The sequence below is a fragment of the Panthera uncia genome, chromosome E3 (genome assembly GCF_023721935.1).
Source record: "Panthera uncia isolate 11264 chromosome E3, Puncia_PCG_1.0, whole genome shotgun sequence".
Taxonomy (NCBI): domain Eukaryota; kingdom Metazoa; phylum Chordata; class Mammalia; order Carnivora; family Felidae; genus Panthera; species Panthera uncia.
The window spans coordinates 22994687-23015860 of NC_064815.1; positions in this window are offsets into that span (position 1 = coordinate 22994687).

Here is a 21174-nt window from a genome sequence, read left to right on the forward strand (position 1 = left end):
ATGAGAAGATAGCCATCTACAAACCAGGAAACGGGTTCTCACCCGACACTGAATCTGTGGGTGCCTTGATCTTGGACCTCCGGCCTCCAGAACTGTGAGAAGTAGATTTCCCTTGTTTATAAGCCCCCCAGACCACGGGATTTTGTGAGGGCGGCCCAGGTGGACGGATATCTTTCTTCCTGTTAGTCCCCCTCTGGCCTTTGGCCGGCTACTTAGCTCTCCGGGTTTCTGTTTTCTTACCTATAAAACGAGACAATGATAGCACCTCCTTAGGGTTTTCGTGAGGAGTAAAAAATGAGGTAATGTTTGTCAATGGCTTAGAACAGTGTCTTGCACATATCAGAGTTATATTTTTCATTAGCCATCTCTCCGACCTGGTCTTTTCCCGAAAGTGGGATGGGAAATGGGGAGCCAGGAAGACGTCATTCCTCTATGTTGTTTCCCAGTTAGGAGACGAGAATGTTTTATGATAAGGAAGGAGAGAAGGAAGGAAGGGAGGGAGGGAGGGCAAAACACAATCTGCACGTCAATCCTCAGCTACTCTTATGAAGACATATTACTTTCCACCTGCCCTTTCGACCAGAGAGGGATTTGGTCCCATCTGAATGGAAGTTCCAGCCCTTAAATGAATTTGGCAAATGTCTGAATGATAGTGCCTGGTCTTACTCTTCGTAAATCAAAGCCGGGGACTAATTCCAACGACGCATAAACAGAAAATATGAAAATTAATGCTTGCAGGAACCTTATTTAATTTTGCTGTAAACGGATTTCCGTGACATGTATGCTGTTTGTGCTGTGCAATTGTGTGGGTTTTTTTTTTTTACCCCCCTCTTTATATTTTGTTTTGTGTTTTCTTTTTCCTCTTGGCTCTGTTTCATGGAGCCTAGTTATCTGCACATTTATCTCTAAAATGACCTTCCTTTCTTGCAACGCATGTCCTTCTGTTTGTAATAAAAGGTCGTAAACTTGTCGGGCCCATCAAAGCCATTACTATGGCAATACGCTACAGGATTGCAATTATTAACCTCTGGATAAACAGGCAGTCAGGGAAGATGGATGGAGAGGGATAAGGCTTGTGTTTATACACATTTATCTTTAGTAATTAGCCATCTGGGGGAAACCACAAATACAGGCAACAGAAATTGATTTATCTTCAAATAATAAGTTTTGCTTTACAACAAGGTCTAAAAGTGGATCCTCTCAAGTGCTAATTTTGCGTGTCACTTGCACGCTTTAAGGACGAAAAGTAGTAATTACCAGGGCTTTCATATGCAAAAGTAAGGTGCTGGGGATTGGGATGGCTTCATCTGGGAGAAAAAAAAAGAGATGCCCCCCCCCCCATCCCTCCAGAAGCATGCCAGTTTCCAGAGGCTTTCTCGGCTCCTCAAGGCTGGGCACTAGAGGGCTGTATCTCCCTGGAGGTGCAGGGCCATCCATGCGGGATCAGCAGCAGATTCACACGGTCGGGAGCTGGACGGTCTCTGGCTCCATGAGGGCATCCCTGACCACGGGCTAACCTTTCCCCAAGGATGCTAAGGTTCACGGCCAGGAGAGGAACCACGTCCACGCGGGCGCCAAGCGAGACGGGGTTCTCTGGCAGACCGCAGCGGGCATGGACGGATCAAGACGCCGGGTGTTTCATTTCCACTGCTGGCTCAGTATCTTAGGGCTTCCTATCCCCATTTGCACCCTGGCCACATGCCCTTCTGTTCCAGGAAGTAACAGCCCAGACCAGAGGGGAATTGGCCCGGGTGATTTCACTTTCCTTCCTCATTAACCCTCAGGGAAGCGCCTGCTTTTAATTAGCTGTGGTTCAAAACCATCCATCCAGGCTCGCACGTGGCACCCTCCAAGTCTGTTCAAAGACAAAGGAAAACAAGGCGGGACACTCCGGAGGGGCCCCGGCGACATCCGACTGCTACAGCTGCGCATCCTCCCATTAAACCCTTCGCATAAACAGCCCCGGATCCCGCAGTCTTCCACCAAATGTTCTTTGAACTGTTGTTATTAATAACAAATCGGAATTAGCTGCTGTCTGAAATCGGCCCTGCAGGCCGCCACCTGTGAACCCCTTCGGGGAGAGGTGGGGCCACCTTACACGTAGCACCTGTCCGCACGCTGCGTGCGCTGCGGGGCAACGCCCGCAAGCCCCGCGCCCGCCGGTGGGTGACCACCATGGAGTTGGCCCCAGGGGTAGTAAGAGAAGGTGGGCCGAAGCCCTGAGAGCCAAGTGCGGACCCTTCCTCTGCCACTTGATCTTACTTCGCTAGCGTAAATTGGAGATGATGCCAGTTCCCATCCCATGGGGCTGTTGTAGGCGGTGAAGGTCAATCGCGCAGGACTACTCTACCCACCGCCAAGTGTATAACCCGGGCCTACACAGGCTCTGCCCGCTGAACTCAGCAATGTTGTCACTGTGAGATACGAGGCAGGACCATTCTTCTGAGCCCCGATGATGACAATAAGAATGTGATTTTTTTTATTAAAGTGTAATTGACATACAATATTCTATTAGCTTCAGGTGTATATCACAGTGACACGATATTTTTCTACATTACAAAATGAGCCCCGCAATAAGTCTGGTTGCCATCTGTCACCGTGCAAAGTTATTACAATATCATTGACTGTATTCCCTATGCTATAATTACTTTTTAATGAAAAATAAATAAAATTTATAGAAAGCTCTCAGCCCGTGTCTTGCACATATGAGGCGATGAATAAATGATGGCTTTTAAAGAAGTTTTGTGGGGCACCTGGGTGGCTCCGTCGGTTGGGCGTCCGACTTTGGCTCAGGTCGTGATCTCCCGGTTGGTGAGTTCGAGCCCCACGTCGGGCTCGCTGCCATCAGCCTGTCCAATCCTCTGCCTCCCTCTCTATGCCCCTCCCCCGCTTGTGCATTCCCAAAAATAAATAAATATTTTTAAAAGAGAAGTTTTGTGATTGGCATCTATGCTTACGTGAGTACACTCTCATTACAGGTAGACACCCGATTTATGAATAAATAGAGGTCTGCCCACGGTCGCTCCTGACTTTATCAGCTGTAACATATCCTAAGCAGGACCAGCAGAACTGAACAGGAACTTACTTGGACTCCCCAGCGCATCCTCCCTTTCCTCTTTTGGGAAATAGAAACCCAACGTTATAACGGGCTGCCCAGCTACAGACCACATTTCCCAGCTGTCTCTCAATCACCGCCAACGACATGGGACCACAAGTGTCACCTCACCACCCGAAAAAGGGAGCGTTGTCCTTCTCAGACTCGCCCCTTCCAGGGACTGGAACATGATGACCCAACTTTGGTCATTCTGGCAGGCACCGCATTGTAGGGCATCACCGAGCACAAGAGAGTTAAGACTCTGTATGACCTCACGAAGCAAAGCTCCTGGCTGTCTCCCATCCACTTCCCTGGGGACCATTGTCTGGGCAAAAAAAAAATAAATGCATTTCTCTCCTCTTTACGTCGTCGCTGTTGTGGGCTTCTTCATCACTACTGCTTGGTCCGTATTCTAATACGTGGGCAAGGAGGGTCAGCAGAGGTAACGGTCTGTGGGACCCCACCCTTCCACCCCCCCTTGACTATTCCCAGATGAACTGTGCCTCCCTGACTTTCTTCTCTTCCGATCACCCGGCTGTCCTCACGTTTCACAGGCTACTTTATGGCATCAGATCAGTTGATCTCAGTCCAAAATATGCTCTGTTTAGGCACAAATGTTTCTTATTTGCCCTCTTCTTTCTTCTTTCCTTCATTGCTAGCCCTGACTTCAGGCTTGAAGTCAATTTCTCTGGCCCCTACGCCGTTTCTTTCTTTGTCTTTCTACATCTCATTCCTACTGACTGCCTTGCCCCTTTCCAGCCTGGTAGCTCCTTTTCTCTCTGACAAAACCAGAGGCGATTAAAGCCAATAAGAATACGAGGCCACGTTGGCAACGCACCCGTGACAAGAAAACAAGGAACTGTGTACTAGACGCAGCAATGGTTCACAGACTCGTACTGGCAGAAGGGCACCGGAAGACCCCTGATGATAATTGTCATCAGTGGCCGTAGGGAGATGACACCAGGCCACCGGACGGGAACAGGCTACACAAGTAACAACTGGAATTAAGATGCAGGCCCTTTGGGGCGCCTGGGTGGCTCAGTCGGTGGAGCGTCCGACTTCGGCTCAGGTCGTGATCTCTCGGTCCATAAGTTCGAGCCCCGCGTCGGGCTCTGTGCTGATGGCTGAGTTTAGAGCCTGCTTCGGATTCTGTGTCTCCCTCTGTCTCTGCCCCTCCCCTGCTCATGCTCTGTCTCTCTCTCTCTCCGTCAAAAATAAACATTGAAAAAAATTTTTCTAATAAAAATTAAAAACAAAATTGCAAACGACAAACAAACCGCAGGCCCTCTGACTTCTGGTCAAGCCCGGGATGCCCCAGTTTGTAGCACGCCTCCACTGACACGGCTCAAAGAAGCACGCACGGCTCCTTTCCGTTGCACGTTCCCTTCCGTGGAAACTCACTTCCGCTCCAGACGGAGCTCCCTAACAACGTGTTCTATACTGTGCTGAACCAGGTTTCAAAACCATGCCAAGGGCGGGGAGCATCATAAACTGGGCAGGGACTTCCCTGCTGGTCAGAACATCCACTCACTCACCTCTTTACAAGCCCAGCCCTGACCGAGTCCCTGGCTGGTGGGAGTTCCTCGAAGACTTCTTAACACTTGCCTTCAGCACCGTGCTGAGAAAATAGTAGAAACTCAATAAAGACTTATCAATTGATTTTCAATTCCTACAGAGAGCTTTCCGTGGCTGGGTTTTATAGCCTCCCTGCTTCTCTCGCACCTGCCCTCTCTCCCCTCTTCCAAGGCCCTTAGAAGTCCCACTTCCTGCCGACCACATGGTTAACAAGCTCTCTTTCCTCCTGACTCGTGAACTGCCCCTTTCCATCCATACTGCACGACTCAGCACTTACTCATTCAGTCAAGAATCATTGGTGGCTTCTATGGTACTTGGCCCGCTTCTCCCACTAGACCCTAAGCTGCTGCCCTTCGTGAACGATTCGGTCAGACACGTCTCTGAGCTGGAACACTAACATGACTCACCAACTGCTCTTAGACGCGAGGGACCATTTCCCCAGGGTAGAGTTCCTCCCCCGGCCCCTGTCTGAGGCCTGCTTCACCTTCTCCATGCAGGACTACACTCCAGGCAGCGGTCAACTACAAGAGTTCCTACCCAACATCTCTGCCCTGGAGGGCTGAGCTGAGCACTCTTCAGTACCCTGAATCCCATGGAGGTCTACTGTATGGGTGTCATATCTGCGGCCAGAGATTTTCCTTCCTGACGCTAATCCTGTATGGAATATCCTCAAAGAACATCTGAAAGGCGGGTTTTCATATCCACAGGAGTGCTCTTTATGACATTTTTACCTCCAAACAATTGTCAGCCTAAAGCTACACATTGTCTTTGATGAGCACTATTTTTAATTTGCTTTGTTAAGTTAGTGAAATGGAAATGTAGAGGGTATAAAGAAGAAAGCAGGCAGACAGGTAGATAGATGGATAGATGGATGGATAGCTTAATGGATAGATAGATAATAGATAGATGATAGATAAATGAGTGGATGGATGGGTGGATGGATGGATGGATGGATGGATAGATGGATAGATGGAAAGACTGATGGATAGATAGATAGATAGATAGATAATAGATAGATCAGTAAATGGGTGGAAAGATGGATGGATGGACGGATGGATGGATAGATGGATAGGTAGATAGACGATAGATGGATAATAGATAGATGAATGGATAGATAGATAGATAGATAGATTAGATAGATGGATGATAGGTAAATGGGTGGATGGATGTGGATGGATGGATGGATGGATAAATAGATAGATGAATAAATAGATAATAGATAGATAGATAGGCAGACAGATGATAGATAGGTAAATGGGCAGATAGATGGATGGATGGATAGATAGATATAGAAATAGATAGATGATAGGTATATAGAAATACCAAGCGTTCTAGGCCATTAACCCATGTCTGCAATGTGGAGAAAACGTCTCACTCTCAGGGAGATGATGTTCCTGCCTTAGTGACTTAGCTGGCTCACGACAGAGCCCTGAGCATCGCCTTGCTTAACCGTGTGAGAAACCGTTTCCACAAATCTGAGAACTTACTGTGAATGCCACAGAGGCCAGGGCAGATATTGCATCTATTTCCAGAACAGAAACATGAGCTTTACTGTGATGCTCACCCACCTCACCCCCCCCACTCCGTACTACCCACGTAATAAACCCCTGCAGCCCCATCTCAGCGGCAGCTGCCTAACTGGGGCTTACCGCTGTATCATCACGATCCGGTCAGGAGGGGGAACCACGCCAGTCATCGGACCACGAGATCTGAATATGAGCCTTTAACTGGGCCACCAAAAGAGCAAGGAGAACATTACGGGGTTTGGCAACGCAAATAAATACGCAAGTGTCACCACCAGCGCAGGCTGGGAGCACAAAGGAGGGGGTTGGAATTATTCAAACTTAGAATCTCGATGGAAGGGCCTGTGGCGTCAAGGCTCAGCCCCTGGAGAGAGTACAGTACTCAGCTGGGTGCGGGTCTCTTGGTGGCCGGGGGCTGGGAGGCTGGGTGGCTGAGTGGTTGTGTGGACGGTGGAGGAGAGGGATGAAACTGGCACCACAAATGTTGGGCAAACGCGATCCAGCCACTGCTCTGGATAGGAATCGCTGCTGCCAGCGGGGAGAAGGTCTCTTGGAGCCACAGAACGGGAAGGAAGGAAGCCAATGGGACACAAGTGAATCGCAGCTACTTCCTCCTTGCTCCTCCCACAGCCTGACGTTCTCTCTCTAGTGCCCCTCATGAGCGGCGCGTAATGGGGAGCCAGCTTGAGAACCAGCGGGGCTTGCAGAGTCCAATTCCAAGCCTCACCAAGCAGAGTCTCGAAGGCACAGCTTATTACTGAGACACGTAATAGTCGGCACATCTGGCGGGCAGGGAGTCCCCACACCTGGCGGCTGTCTTGGCGTGGGTGAGGGGGGGGCGTCCTCCCAGTTCTTCGGGATGAGAAAGCCAAGAAGGTCATCGACCCGCAGGGAACACAAATGGGGAACCCGGAGATGACGAACTTTGCCACGTCGAGCAGATGAGCAGAGGGAACCGGTGGAGGTCAAAGAACATACAGATTCTTCCTTGGGCGGGAACAGAGCTTGCGCGCAAGACCGTGGCCATGAGTAGGCTGCGGGGAGTCGGGTGGGGCTGGGGCTCCCCATTCCTGGCGAGTAGACCCCTGAACTGAGTCGGGCAGAGGGGTCAGAACTCACACCTTTGACTAATTCCTTGGACCGTATCCACCCTGGGCCCCAGTTCCTTCCTCCACCAAATGAAGACGTCAGTCCTTTCAACGCCAACATTCTGTAACTCCTTCCCTTTGTCCTCCGGCACCTGCCCTAGAAAGTAACCGGCAGGTCTGTACGGTTCTCGGAAGTTTCAATTCTTTCTTCCAGGAGGTATAAATATTCCATGAAACCTCTCTACGTGCAGGAAGCAGAAGGGACCCCTCTCCGCAGGGCCCAGATCCGATATCAAAAGGTGGACCGTTTGGGGAAGCAAAGTGGATTCCTTTGCATGACAGCATGGAGGCTCCCAGAGATTTCAGGGCTTCTGAAGGGAAAACGGCTTGATCATTAGGGGAAGGAGGCGGGTAGGGGTGTGAAGAGAGGAACTCACACGGCTTTGTTGAATTATCACATATCCAAGAGAGCAGCATCTCTAGAGGACCCACCCCCCGCCCCCGTGCTCCCCAGGTAAGGGGGTCCAGGACACAATTTCTGATCTTAAGGGCATTTCTATTTAGCTCATGCAGCCAATGTTTGTCGAACCCTTGCCTGTAGGAACTGATTTAGGCTGACAGAGTGCAAGCAGGACTGACCGTGTCCTGTCTTCCTGGAGCTTCGGACTAATGGGAAAGACACAACAGAATACACAGCAAGGAGATACATACCCAAAGAAATGAATCAATAATGGGAAATTCTGAGAAGTGGTAATCAGAAAACAAAGAGAGGGCTAAGGGGAAGTAATAAGGTAGGGTTGAGGGTTACAGGTTGCTTTGGGTAAAACCCACGGGGGAAATCTTGCTGGGCAGAGCTTGAACACCAGTCAGGAAAAGGGTAGGAAGGGGGGAAAAGGAGGCCTTTCCAGGCAGAGCAAGCAACACACACAAGAGGATGAAGGGTACAAAAGAATCCGCCTGTCTGGGTCCCTAAAACAGGCTGCGTGTCCAGGATGAGAGAGGAGAATGAGGGCAAGCTGCAGAGGAAGGTAGGACCCAGATCGATCTGTTGGGCTATCCATGTTAAGGAGATTATACTCTGGCTGATGGAGGGGAACAGACAGGAGAGGCAGGGCCATCAGCAAGGAGACTGGGCCATAAAAGAGATTTAGAGGCTTGGATGACAGTGGAGATGAAGACAAATGCATGAATTAGAGATCTAGCTTGAAACAACCAAACTTGCCCCCGGGTGCCACGCAGGGAGTGAGAAATCAAAGTGAGTTCTAGGATTCTTCGAGGGCAAGCTGTCAGCACAGAGTCCGCCGCAGGGCTCGAACTCATGGAGTGTGAGATCATGACCTGAGCTGAAGTCGGACGCTCAACTGACTGAGCCACCCAGGCGCCCCGGAAAAATAATTTTTAAAAAACCACTTGTAAGGGGCGCCTGGGTGGCTCAGTCGGTTGAACGTCTGATCCTTGGTCTCAGCTCATGTCATGATCCCAGGTTTGTGGGATCGGGCCCCACGTCGGGCTCTGTGCTGAGCAAGGAGACTGTTTAGGATTTTCTCTCTCTCCCTCTGCCTTCCCCTGCTGGTGATCTCTCTCTCTCTCTCTCTCAAAAATAAAAAAAAAAAAAAGAAATAATAAAAACCACCTGTAGATTCAGAAACATTAAAGATCATATGTATTATATTATAATATTTAATAATAAAAGGTTAAAAATAAAATAGAAGAGTGACTATCGATAGGATGAGAGAAAAACAAACTGGGAAGGGATGCAAGGAACCATTCTGGGCGTTGGATGTACCCTAAATCCGGATTTGAATGGTGAATGATTTGGTGTTAGTGTAGATTATACATGGCCACGAATGCTTTGGGCTTCCTCCCGCGGAAAGACTGGCCTCGTGATCTGCTTGCACAGTGGAATTAGATGGAAACTGACATTCTGGGACTTTTGAGGTCTTGCAACTTCCGCCTGGTTTGCTTGGGGTGTCCATCATGGAGCAAACCAATGCCTACAACATTCTGATTATCTGAGGCTACCATGTTGGGAAGAAGCCCAAGCTTGCCACATGGAGAACTCCAAACGAGAGAGAGAGAGAGAGAGAGAGGTAACAGTGCCTGCTTGTTCCACCATCCCAACCCAGGTGTGAGACGTGTAAACAAAGAAGCCTCCAGAAGCCTCCAGCCCTAGCCATTATCTGATGGTAACTGAGTGAGGGAGAACCACTTGGCTGAGTCCAGTCAACCACGGAACCAGAGGAGAAAATAAGAACTTGTTTTAAAACCACTAGGTTTTGAGGTCGTTTATGACTTAGCAATATAACCAGATCACCAGAACAGGTATATTATACGTATGTATATTGGACCCTTTATAAATGTATATTATACTTCAATTAAAAACAAGTAGAGGGGCGCCTGGGGGGCTCAGCTGGTTAAGCATCCAACTCTTGATTTCGGCTCAGGTCACCATATCATGGTTGGGAGGTCGAGCCACTCAGGGGTGAGGAGGTAACGAATACTTGCCTTTTCCTTCCTCTTTCCTCTAGCTCTTCCTTGGCAAAACCACTTTCTGCTTTCCTTTCCCATCCAGCGGGAACTTCCCTTATATCCTTCCCTCCCCCTCTTTTTCTCTGGCCTTATGGTCTAGTGTCAACGGCGTAAAGTTGGAAAGGACAAAACCAGATTTACCAAGAAAGTATTTCAAAACATATCATCCCATGACGATGGTATCTAAGGCGAGCTGTCTACATGGATGCTATTGGAAAGAATGGGGGAGTGGGGGCGGGGGCAGCAGGCTGTAGGTACAGGAAACAAGCTAGGACTGGGGGGACCAGGATAGGCCTGAGGCCAGGCTGAGGCACTGGTGCCTGGGGAGTGGGACAGGGTGCAGGATGGGCTATATGTCAATTCTCAGGGTAAGGTGAAGACAGAAAGGCACACGGAGCACGTTCAAGCAAGAACTAATTCCAGGATGCAAAGACACTAACTAGGCAGCGGGAACCCCGAGAACGGTGTGCCTATAACACGCACTTGGCCTTGAACCTGTCTCTCTCTGGTTGCGTCACCCTCCTCCGGCATGCCCGTATTTACCCAATAACAATCCTGGGGTCCAGACACACAGGACGATGGCGTTGATGTGACATACCCCTCCCACTGGGAGAACAGAGCAGAAATCGGGGCATTCATGCGCCCGGAGCTGCCTGGGTCCTGTATGTGAGCACTGTTAGGGTCATGGTCCGACCTCCAGCTGAGCCACTGGGCCATCCTGCTGTTCTCCCTTCTATTGCTGTGCCTTGCGATCGCTGTGCCCATCAGTCCATGCTCCTCCCAGGGTTTCTCTGCCCGTACTCAGGCTTTGGCTTGGCTCAGGCAACTACCCTGACTTGGAACCCCCACCTCCAATCTAAGTCTTCTCTACATAGATGGTCCGTTAGAGCACCAGATGTCCAACCCAGAGTCATCGATAAAAGAAAGACAGAAGTCGAATCGCAACTGGCAAACTCCATCGAAGAATGTAGAGGAAATGGGTAACACATTTTAGGAAGATTCGTGTTTAACATTACTTTCTTCGGGGCGCCTGGGTGGCTCCGTCGGTTAAGCGTCCAACTTTGGGTCAGGTCATGATCTCACAGTTCATGGGTTCGAGCCCCGCGTCGGGCTCTGTGCTGACAGCTCGGAGTCTGGAACTAGCTTCGGATTCTGTGTCTCCCTCTCTCTCTGACCCTCCCCTGCTCACACTCTGTCTCTGTCTCTCTCAAAAATAAATAAAACATTAAAAAAATTTAATTACTTTCTTCTTTCTTAAGGTTTATTTATTTATTTTGAGGGAGAGAGCATGCTCAGGAGTGGGATGAGGGGCAGAGAGAAAGGGAGAGAGAGAATCCCAAGCAGGCTCCATGCTGTCAGCACGGAGCCCGACGGAGGGCTCGATATCATGATGATGAGATCATGACGAGAGCCGAAATCAAGAGTTGAACGTTTAACCAACTGAGCCACCCAGGCACCCCATAAAATGATTTTCTTTTTTCTTTTAAAAAAATTTTTAATGTTTATTTATTTTTGAGAGGGAGAGAGACAGAGCATGAGCGGGGGAGGAGCAGAGAGAGAGAGGGAGACACAGAATCGGAAACAGGCTCCAGGCTCTGAGCTGTCGGCACAGAGCCCATCACAGGGCTGAAATCCACGCACCGTGAGATCATGACCTGAGCCCAAGTCGGGCGCTTAACCGACTGAGCCACTTAGGAGCCCTCCTTTTCTTTTTTAATTCAGACTTTATTCATCTAATTCATCTAATGCATGGAATAATACCTCTTTCCATGGCCACGTGAAATAAATGAGGTGTTTCTGTGGCTGGAAAAAAATGTACACAGGCACCAAGGCTTTAAAGAAATTGTAAAGTTGCTGGCTTTGCCCCACACAGAGGACATTTACTTTTCCAGGCATTTCTGCTGAGTTTATCCCAAGTCCAAAGAATGAACTAATGTGTAACTTAAAAAAAGGTAAACTTTGGTATCAAAAAGAACTCTCCATGTAGCAAAAATCACATTCTCTTAAGGATATTAACATACCCCCTCCAGGGAGGCTCTAAAATTTTTAGAGGCATCTTCTGATTGCTGTCAAACACTTATTAACCAGACTTTTCCTTTAAGGGCTATTCTTCGATATAATTTTGTCCAATTATTTTGAGAAGAGTATTAGATTTGCCTCTCGGTACTTTTTTCCCTGAGCGGAGATTAGGAACTGTATTGGGAAATAATATTGATTTATCCAAATGGATTTGTTTTACAAGGTGAAAATAATCCTGTAATATCGCTATGTAAATATGGATGAGAAATTGACCATATAATTAGCTACCCATCTTTTTTGCTGCATCCGGTTTGTTACTAAAATGTGTCTTCTGGTAAATCCTCATTATAACTCTGGGCGTCGTACGACAGGCAAGTTCTCAGGATATGCCTTTTTCATTTCCTTCAAATTCAGAAAGTCGTCAGCAAAGGACTAGAGTGGAAAAGAGCATCTCCACATCCAAGGAGCCACTCCTCTGTGGCATGATTCAGTCTATGTGGATGCTCCTTCTCTGCTGGGCATTTCGGTGACTTCTGCCTTGTTCCATTTGTCTATCCTGCCCGACCACCTACTCTCTGCTGATTCATAGCACCAGTTATGGACCCGTATCACCCTTTAGACCCAGGATGTGAGAGACATAACAAGGGCTTTGAAATCAGATCTGAATTTAAAGCTCATACTACATTTCTAGCTGTATGAACTTTGGCAAGTATAAGTGTCCCCCAAAGCAGGAACACTAGTTCCCCTGACAGATTTGTGCCTTCTAATCCACTGGTAAGGTCAGTTTGTCTCTTTATTACTCATATTAACTTTGTGCGTTTGGCTTAAGGTGGTGCCCATAACACATCCATGTAAAGGGATTCGTGGAGACTTTGTAAATATCTCGTTTCCCACGTCAAACTTTCAGCTTACTTTTAGCATCCGTTGTCAATGTTTAACTAAATCGGTTATTATTCCAATGACTTTCTACTTCATTCTCCCCACATTTATTAGTTGGCTCTGTCCCACAGCAACGAGCTTTGTCTTCTTTTTTTATGATCATTGTGGGTTTGTAAATTCTGATTTTGTTCAGTTCAGTGCTCAGACTGCCCCAGAGTTGGCCAGGGGGACTTCCTTCTGGCTGGCACCTGTGTCCTCTTACGTGTCCTCATCACTCTCTGAGGACGTTCTTATTCCCTTTGCTCATGTTGTGAGTTCCTCCTGCATATTTCTTGCCCCAGCTCTGGAATCCGCTCTGTCGGTGAAGCATCCGACTGTTGGTTTTGGCTCAGGTCATGATCTCGCAGTTCGTGAGTTTGAGCCCCACGTCAGTGGGAACCTGACAGTGTGGAGCTTGCTTGGGACTCTCTCTCTCCCTCCCTCTCTGCCCCTCCCCGCTCTCTCTAAATATATAAATAAATAAACTTTAAAAAAATAAATCAAAGGGTTTGACAATTTCAGTACACACTGTCAATAAGGAATGCCTTGAAGTCAAGATACAAGACGTGTTTCTTGGCTGCAGACTCCTAGTCTCTGGTCACCAACAGTCTAGCCATTTACAAACCCTTTCGTGTATTCGCTACACCAGATATTTGCTGATATGGGAAGTCAGCCAACGTTGACAAATGTGCCAGATAAGGCATGCAGGGGTCAATGACGACACTCCCTCTTTGTCATTTGCTGTCTGATGCTACAACATGACAAACTCAACCCTCGGCAAGATCCAGATTTCCCGCTCAAGGATACTGGCATGTTTACCACCCCCCCAGAGCACCCCAACTTTTCGGCTAATGAAAGATAAGGTATATGGGGACTAAGGAGGGCACTTGTCCTGATGAGCACTGGGCGACACACGGAAGGCCGAATCTCTGTATTATACACCTGAAATTAATAGAGCGCTCTATGTTCACGACACCGGAATTAAAATAAAAAGCTTAAAAACAAAGATAAAGTATAACAAGCTTCCCGTTGAGGCTGCAACCAGAAAAAACAACACCTACTCTCAGTGACCGGCTGAACCTCATGTCTCTCTATCTCATTTCATTTCATCTGTTATCCGGAGCACAGGAAGTATATATTTTCTCTGGAAAAGGAAATGGGGTTTACGGTAGAGAAGGGATGCATCCCCTGTCACCTATTCAGCAACTAGAACATTTGAACCATGACTGACTCTGACGCTGATGAAGTTTTCTAATTGTTAGAAATTTTTGGGGGGACGCCTGGGTGGCTCAGCCGGTTGTGCGTCTGGCTTCAGCTCGGGTCATGATCTCACAGTTGGTGAGTTCGAGCCCCACGTCCGGCTCTGTGCTGACAGCGTGGAGCCTGCTTGGGATTCTCTCTCTCTTTCCCTCTGTCTACCCCATACACCTGCTCTCTCTCTCTCAAAATAAATAAATAAATAGATAGATAGATAGATAGATAAATAAATAAATAAATAAAATCAGCTGCCTTGCCTTCGCTTGGATTCAAAAGGTGTCTCTCTCGGGGCGCCTGGGTGGCGCAGTCGGTTGAGCGTCCGACTTCAGCCAGGTCACGATCTCGCGGTCCGTGAGTTCGAGCCCCGCGTCGGGCTCTGGGCTGATGGCTCGGAGCCTGGAGCCTGTTTCCGATTCTGTGTCTCCCTCTCTCTCTGTCCCTCCCCCGTTCATGCTCTGTCTCTCTCTGTCCCAAAAAATAAAATAAACGTTGAAAAAAAAAATTTTTTTTCAAAAGGTGTCTCTCTCATCTTTGCGTTATTTTGACATTAAAAGGCCTCTAGGTACCTCTAAGCAGGCAGCTAATAACGAGGCCTGTCTCCAGTGCCTTCCGTGACACAGAATCGCCCCAGACAAAGGGCAGTATTCTGCTGCCCTGTCTGGTTTCCCCTTCCTGTTCTGGTTCGTTTGTCTGTCTGTCTGTCTGTTTGTTTTACCCCATCACTGGCTATGGAGACGGAGGGACACATTGTAGCCACACAAGGTACCTGTGGGTTGGGACCGTAGGCCACACACTTGCCATGTTTGAGCCCACGTGGCTCTTCAAACCCAAGCAACTGCCAAATCAGTGCTGGCAGAAAGCATTCCTTTTTTTTTTTTTTTTTTTTTGATTGAGAGAGAGAGAGAGAGAGAGAGAACGGGAGCAGGGGAGGGTCAGAGAGAGAGAGGGGGAGAGAGAGAGAATCCCAAGCAGGTTCCACACTGTCAGCACAGAGCCCTACTCGGGGCTTGAAACCACGAACCATGAGATCATGACCCGAGCTGAAACCGAGAGTCAGGTGCTTAACTGACGGAGCCGCCCCAGGAGCCCCAGAAAGCATTTCTGATTCCAGGCAAATTCCAGACCTGCTTTCTGTCAGCCAGCTCTCCCCTGCTCACTGTTGTGGTTCCTGCCACCCTTCCTTTTAGGGACATGCTTGGCCTCCCCTTTCTGACTTATCTACTCATTTAGATCTTTGGCTAGATGTCACTTGCCCCACGTAACTTCTAAATAGCACTTAATTATTTCACAAGCAGACTGCTGATAACGTGCTGGAGGTGTGTGAGGTACCTGTTCCATTTATAATTTGCTTCCACCGGAAAGGTCTTCAGAAACCCTTTTCAGGAAAGTTGATTTCCTCCAGGGACCTGGCAAGTCTACGTCCTCCTGGGGAATCTGGGATCCTAAATCCTTTGTCCCAGGAGCACTGCCTTAATCAGCCTGTGCTGCAGACCGACCCAGTTTGAACAACAGTGTTTATTCCTCACCGTTCCGGAGACTGAGAAGTCCAAGATCAAGGTGTCAGCAGATGGGAGCCTCTTCCACACATGGCGGAGAGATCATCACTCTCCTGTCCTCTCTTTCTCTCTTTTTTAAAAAATTTTTTTAATGTTTTAATTTACTTTTGCAGGAGAGAGAGAGACAGAGCATGAGGGGGGGAGGAGCAGAGAGAGAGGGAGACACAGGATCCGAAGGAGGCTCCAGGCTCCGAGCTGTCAGCACAGAGCCCGACGCGGGGCTCGAACTCACGGACCGTGAGATCGTGACCTGAGCCGAAGTCGGACGCTTAACCGCCTGAGCCACCCAGGCGCCCCTCCTGTCCTCTCTCTTAAGGGCACTGATCCCACTCAGGAGGGCCCCACACTGTGACCTAATCACCTCCCAAAGGCCCCACCCCCATATACATCCTACTGGGGGCTGGGGTTTCAGCATATGAATTGGGGAGGGACAGGAATATTCAGTCCCTGGCTGGCATGTTCACACTCATCAGTACACACACTGATCAGTAAGTACATGAGGCTCCATTTTCTGGTTCCAAAAATCACTTGTATGGGAGCGGGGTATTTGATCCCAAACGAGGGCAAAAAATATTGTTGTCCAGGGATTTCGTTTCAAATACGTTGTTTAATTCGATTTTTAAAATAAACTACTTTTTAAAAACGATTGGTTTTCTAACAGACCTTTCTAGAGATTCTAAGATTCTCTTCCACCCTGTGTTAAGAATGCCCACCTAGGTGGATGCCTGGGTAGCTCAGTCGGTTAATAATGTGTCTGACTCTCGATTTCAGCTCGGGTCGTGATCTCACCGTTCATGGGTTCGAGCCCCGCAACTGGCTCTGTGCTGACAGTGCACACACAAGCACGCGTTCTCTCTCAAAAGAAATAAATAAACATTTAAAACATTAAAAAAATAAATAAATAAGAATGCCCACGCTGATGAGTCAGGGACTTCGAACAGAAGCTGTGAGTCCTCTGCTATGTCACCTGCAGGAAGCCTTGAGATCCGTCCACACGGTGACTAAGGCTCGCGGTGTTCCAAACACGGGCAGGAGAGCAGCGACCAGCTTTCCTTTACCGACATGGGGCAGTGTCTTCCCAGGGTGGTATGCTAGAAAGAGCCCACTGGGAGCCGGGCAGGGTCGGGGTCAAACCCTGTACCCCCTCTTACACAAGTGTCCCTTCGTTTCGTAATCTGTAAAATGGGCATATTTGCTGTGTGAGGGTGCTTTCCAGATCTGAAGCGGTCAAGTTCTTGGCACGCAGTAAATATACAACAAATGAAACTAGGGTGATTCTCATCCGACGAGGAACAAATGTCTTTGAGAAAGAAAGCTCTACCCTTTTATATTGATCTACTCAAAATGCCATTGTATCTATACATGATAAAATGATCTATAAAATGAGAAACTAAGTATTCTAGCAGCAGCAAAACATGGAGGTCTTCGTTCCAGAAAACAGTTTTCTCGACCCTGATATTCTGATGAAAAAGCCCAGGTCAGGCAAAGCGCCCCCCACCTCCCCATCTTTGCCCTTTGGCTTTTTTAAATCACCACTGCAGATCGTTTTGTTTCCTCACTGAGGTGTTCTGGAGTTGGCATGGGAAGAAAAAAAAGCATAATAAAATAATTCTTTGAGACAAGTTTAGAGAGGAGCTTTCCCAGAAGACAGGATCCTGGCTTTGAGTCACATAAAGTGTGTGCTTTGTCAATAACACAAGGAACAAAGGCATGAATGAATTTTATTTTGTTGGACAAGCAGTTCGGAATACAGATAAGGCCAGGCAAGCCACTAAACTCTTAAATAAATGTTTTAGCACTATCTAGAAAGAAAGACTGCAATTGATTCCAATCTTTTGTGACAGAAAATCAGTTCTTTTAAAACTCCCCGGGCAGCAAATAGTAACAAAAATGTCCTGTTTCTAATAAGAGTCCGGGAAAGGGTTGCAAAATAAAACATTGTCTCTGGAAACCTACAAGCTGCAATTAACATGCATGAAATTTCCCCAGGTGCCTTCCTTCCCTTTCCCTTTTGTCTCAAAGGAAAAAAAAAAAACCCAAAAACAAGCTTACTGTGATTTGTAATTTTGTAAAACGATATATTCTAATTATCCGTAGGGTCTTTCAATATTTCCAAAGACACAGGAAGAGATATTTTAATACCAAACAAGTCCAAGTGTGGAATGCACGGATAGCACTAACACCCCGGCGGCGACTGCTACGGAGTTTTTAGCGTGTGGAGGGATTTTCTTTTATTTCAACAATGTAACAGTTGCTAAGATCTGCTCATACCCAACATCTGCGGGGCTTACAGACATTCACCTAGCAGAGGGGTTCTCTGACTTGGGCCGCCAAGCATCGGAACACCTGGAAAAGGGGTCGAATTGCGGATCTCCGGGCCCCACCCCAGAGTATCTGATTCAGTAGGTCTGCGTGGGGCCTCGGAAGCTGCACCTCTTACAAGTTCCCAGATGCCGCTGCGGCTGCTGGTCTAGGGAACTCGCTTTCAGAACTACCACATCAACATTAAGAATCACAGACCACTTTCACGGAAAAGGATAAGAATTTACCACCAGAAACAATCATGTGAAAGGCAGGATGATGTTGAATTACTAGCATTGTCCTTTTTTCTTCCTTAGGATAGTTTTAACAGCCTCATGGAATGTTCTACAAGTCCATTTATTGGTTTTCTACCAGCCTCTGCATCTGGTCCCTGTATTCTTTGGTTGCCTGGGACCACCCGTGTGATGCTGACATCGAGCTCTAACCATGCCTCTGCTCAAACACCCTCAGTGGCTGGGCATTGCCTGTGGAACAAGATGAAGTCTCCCAGGCGTGACACTCAAAGCTGTCCTCCATCATGACTTGCCACCTTGCCGGGCTCACTTCCCGTCTGACCTTGCCACCAACCTACAGTATTTGCCGTGCCCTTGCTAGACCTAGGGTCAACATGTCCCCGGCGAGTGCTTAACATCTCCCAGCCTGAGTATCTGAGCACATAGGTGAATGGAACTGTACCAAAGCCAAACCAGGGTGTGTCCATCACAAATGATCCCAACTTAAACTCGTTGAACACCTGCTCGCTCATATCTGTATGTTCCAGCATAGAGCCGCGGACGGTGAATCGGTGTGGGCTTATGGGTTCCCAGAGACGGTTGGCTGTCCCTTCCTAAGCATCCCGCTCTGAGGAACCTCATCCCCACCATGTTCTGACTCTCTTTGCTTTGGAAAGTGATCAGTCAAGCTTCGTCCACTGCAGGGACATTCGCGGTTGTCTTTGGCTATTGGCCAACAAGAGTAGGTAGGGTTCTTCTTGCTCAGATGGAATAACATGAATCAGAGAGAGATGTGATTGTCACAATGGGACGGTGGTGGGACTGACTAGGGGTCCACTGACGCCATCGGTTACAGATTTAAAGTTTCTCTAGTGACAAAAATACAGGGATACACAAAGATGTGCACACCCCTTGTTCCGGATGGAGGTACAGTGTCTCACACCCCAGCACTCCCATGGGAATCAGACCTGTGGATCACACCACTTGCTCTGAGCGAGGATTCCCAGATGAGAAGAACTTTCTATGCCTTGGGCACAAGGTTTATACCCTCCTGGACTCCTTCCCATCGGATCCCCTCATGATGGCAGTTAGATACCTACTGGCCTGCCTATCAACCATGTGCAGGTGACTGAAACACAGCAATCTTCCCTTCCCCTGGTTCTGAGTAATTATGGAGGGTGAGGGAACCAGAAGCCAGTTTCCCGGGCATAGCCTCTCCCAGCATACCCCAGCTCTGGAGCTATGTGAGATCCGTTCCTGTAATACACCAGACCCTTAGCACGATGGCTAGCAGGCAGTAGGAGCTCCATGAAAGTTTGCTATCCCTCCGCATCCGAAAATCCCACCATCTTTTAAAAGCCACTCCATTGGCATCTCGCGGAATGAAACCTCCGTTCCCACCACAAAAGCACACGGGAAACTCTCCCTTCTTGAGAAGCCCAGAGCACCCTGAGTGCTCACAACACTCACAACACTCACAGTTGTGTCAGCTTGTTATACCTTTTCTTCTTCTTTTTTCTTTTTTCAAGGAGAAATAAACCAGCGGGTTCCTCGAGCCTTGAAAATAAATTCGCTGAAGGCTTAAATCCACTGACCCTAATAAATTCCTTGTCTTCAAGGAGTGGCATTCATAGTGGAGATAATTGCTGGTAACCCTAAGTGATTCACTTCTGTACAACGTCTGAAAGGTGGTGGTATGTGATATTTCGGCGTTCGCAAACCCGGTACGCAGATCGCAGAATGGGTTTTTGTTTTTGTTTTTTTTTAAGTGTTCTTCTGTGTCAAGCCCTGGGTCAGATGCCATCTTCCGGCACACTCTGCATAAAATTTAAATCGCGGCATTAATTATCGTGACAGGATGCAGATGTTAATTTTCCGAAACGTTTTCAGGCCTTAGCCTCACAAAGTTCGGAGCGGTGTCAGGGGATGACAGTCGGCAGCAGTGAAAGCACAGACAAGTGACTTATTTTCTGGACCTCCAAAATAGCAGGGGTGATCATGGACACCTCACATGGTTCTCACTGGAATGAAATACCCCGAGAGCGCTGAGTACGTTGAGGAGTGCTTCACAAATGTGAGTTCCTACCGAATCTATTCGTAGACACATCGTATGTCACAGCAGGAGAGGTGCTTAGAGACCCTCTCATCCATCATTGAGCCCAGAGTGGCTGTTACTTGTTTGAGAGTCCAAGGGTCAAAAGACTACCCCTCTTTCCACAACAGAACCGAGCACAAAGCTAACTTAGCAGAAGCCAAATTTTCTGTTAACTCATACGTTACGAATATTTCTAAACCAGAAACACTGGTAGGGGTTCAAAGCTGTCTCCTCAAGAAAGATATGTTGGAGTCCTTAACCCCAGTCCCTTAGGATGTGATGTTCCCCGGAGATGGGGTCTTTATAGAAGTGATCAAGTTACGATGAGGTCATTAGGATGGGCCCTAATCTCAAGGACTGTTATCCTTATAAAAATGGGAAGCTGGCCACAGAGACAGGCACACACACACACACAGAAGGCCATGTGAACGTGAGATGGGGTGATGTGTCAGCCAGCTGAGGAACTCCAAACGCCCAAGATTGTCAGCAAAAACTGCCAGGAGCTAGGAGAGAATCATGGAACAGATTCTTCCTCGCTGCCCTCGGGAAAAAAACGAACGAAAACAAAAACAAAAGCAAACAAACCAAAAAACACACACAAAAGACCCCTCAGACTTCCTGCCTCCAGAACTGGGCCACCAGACATGTCTGTTTTCGCAGCCACTCAGTGGGTGGCACTTTGTGACTGCAGCCCTTGCAAACTAACACAAGCATCGTGTTCTTTAATCCATGAACTTGACCTAACTGTTGATCGCACTTGGGCCGTTTGCAAAAGGAGGTTTAACTCCAAAACAAATTTCAATACCTTCTCCCATTTTATCTTTGCAAGATGCCTCTGAGGGAAACAGGCATTTCAGTTTTATAGATGTTTTCCACATGAATCATTTATATACCGTCGCACACGGAAACTATTTGGAGGGGACGAGATAAAGGTTTTAATACAAATAAAAAGCAAAATGATTCTTAAATTACAAAATAAAGAAAAA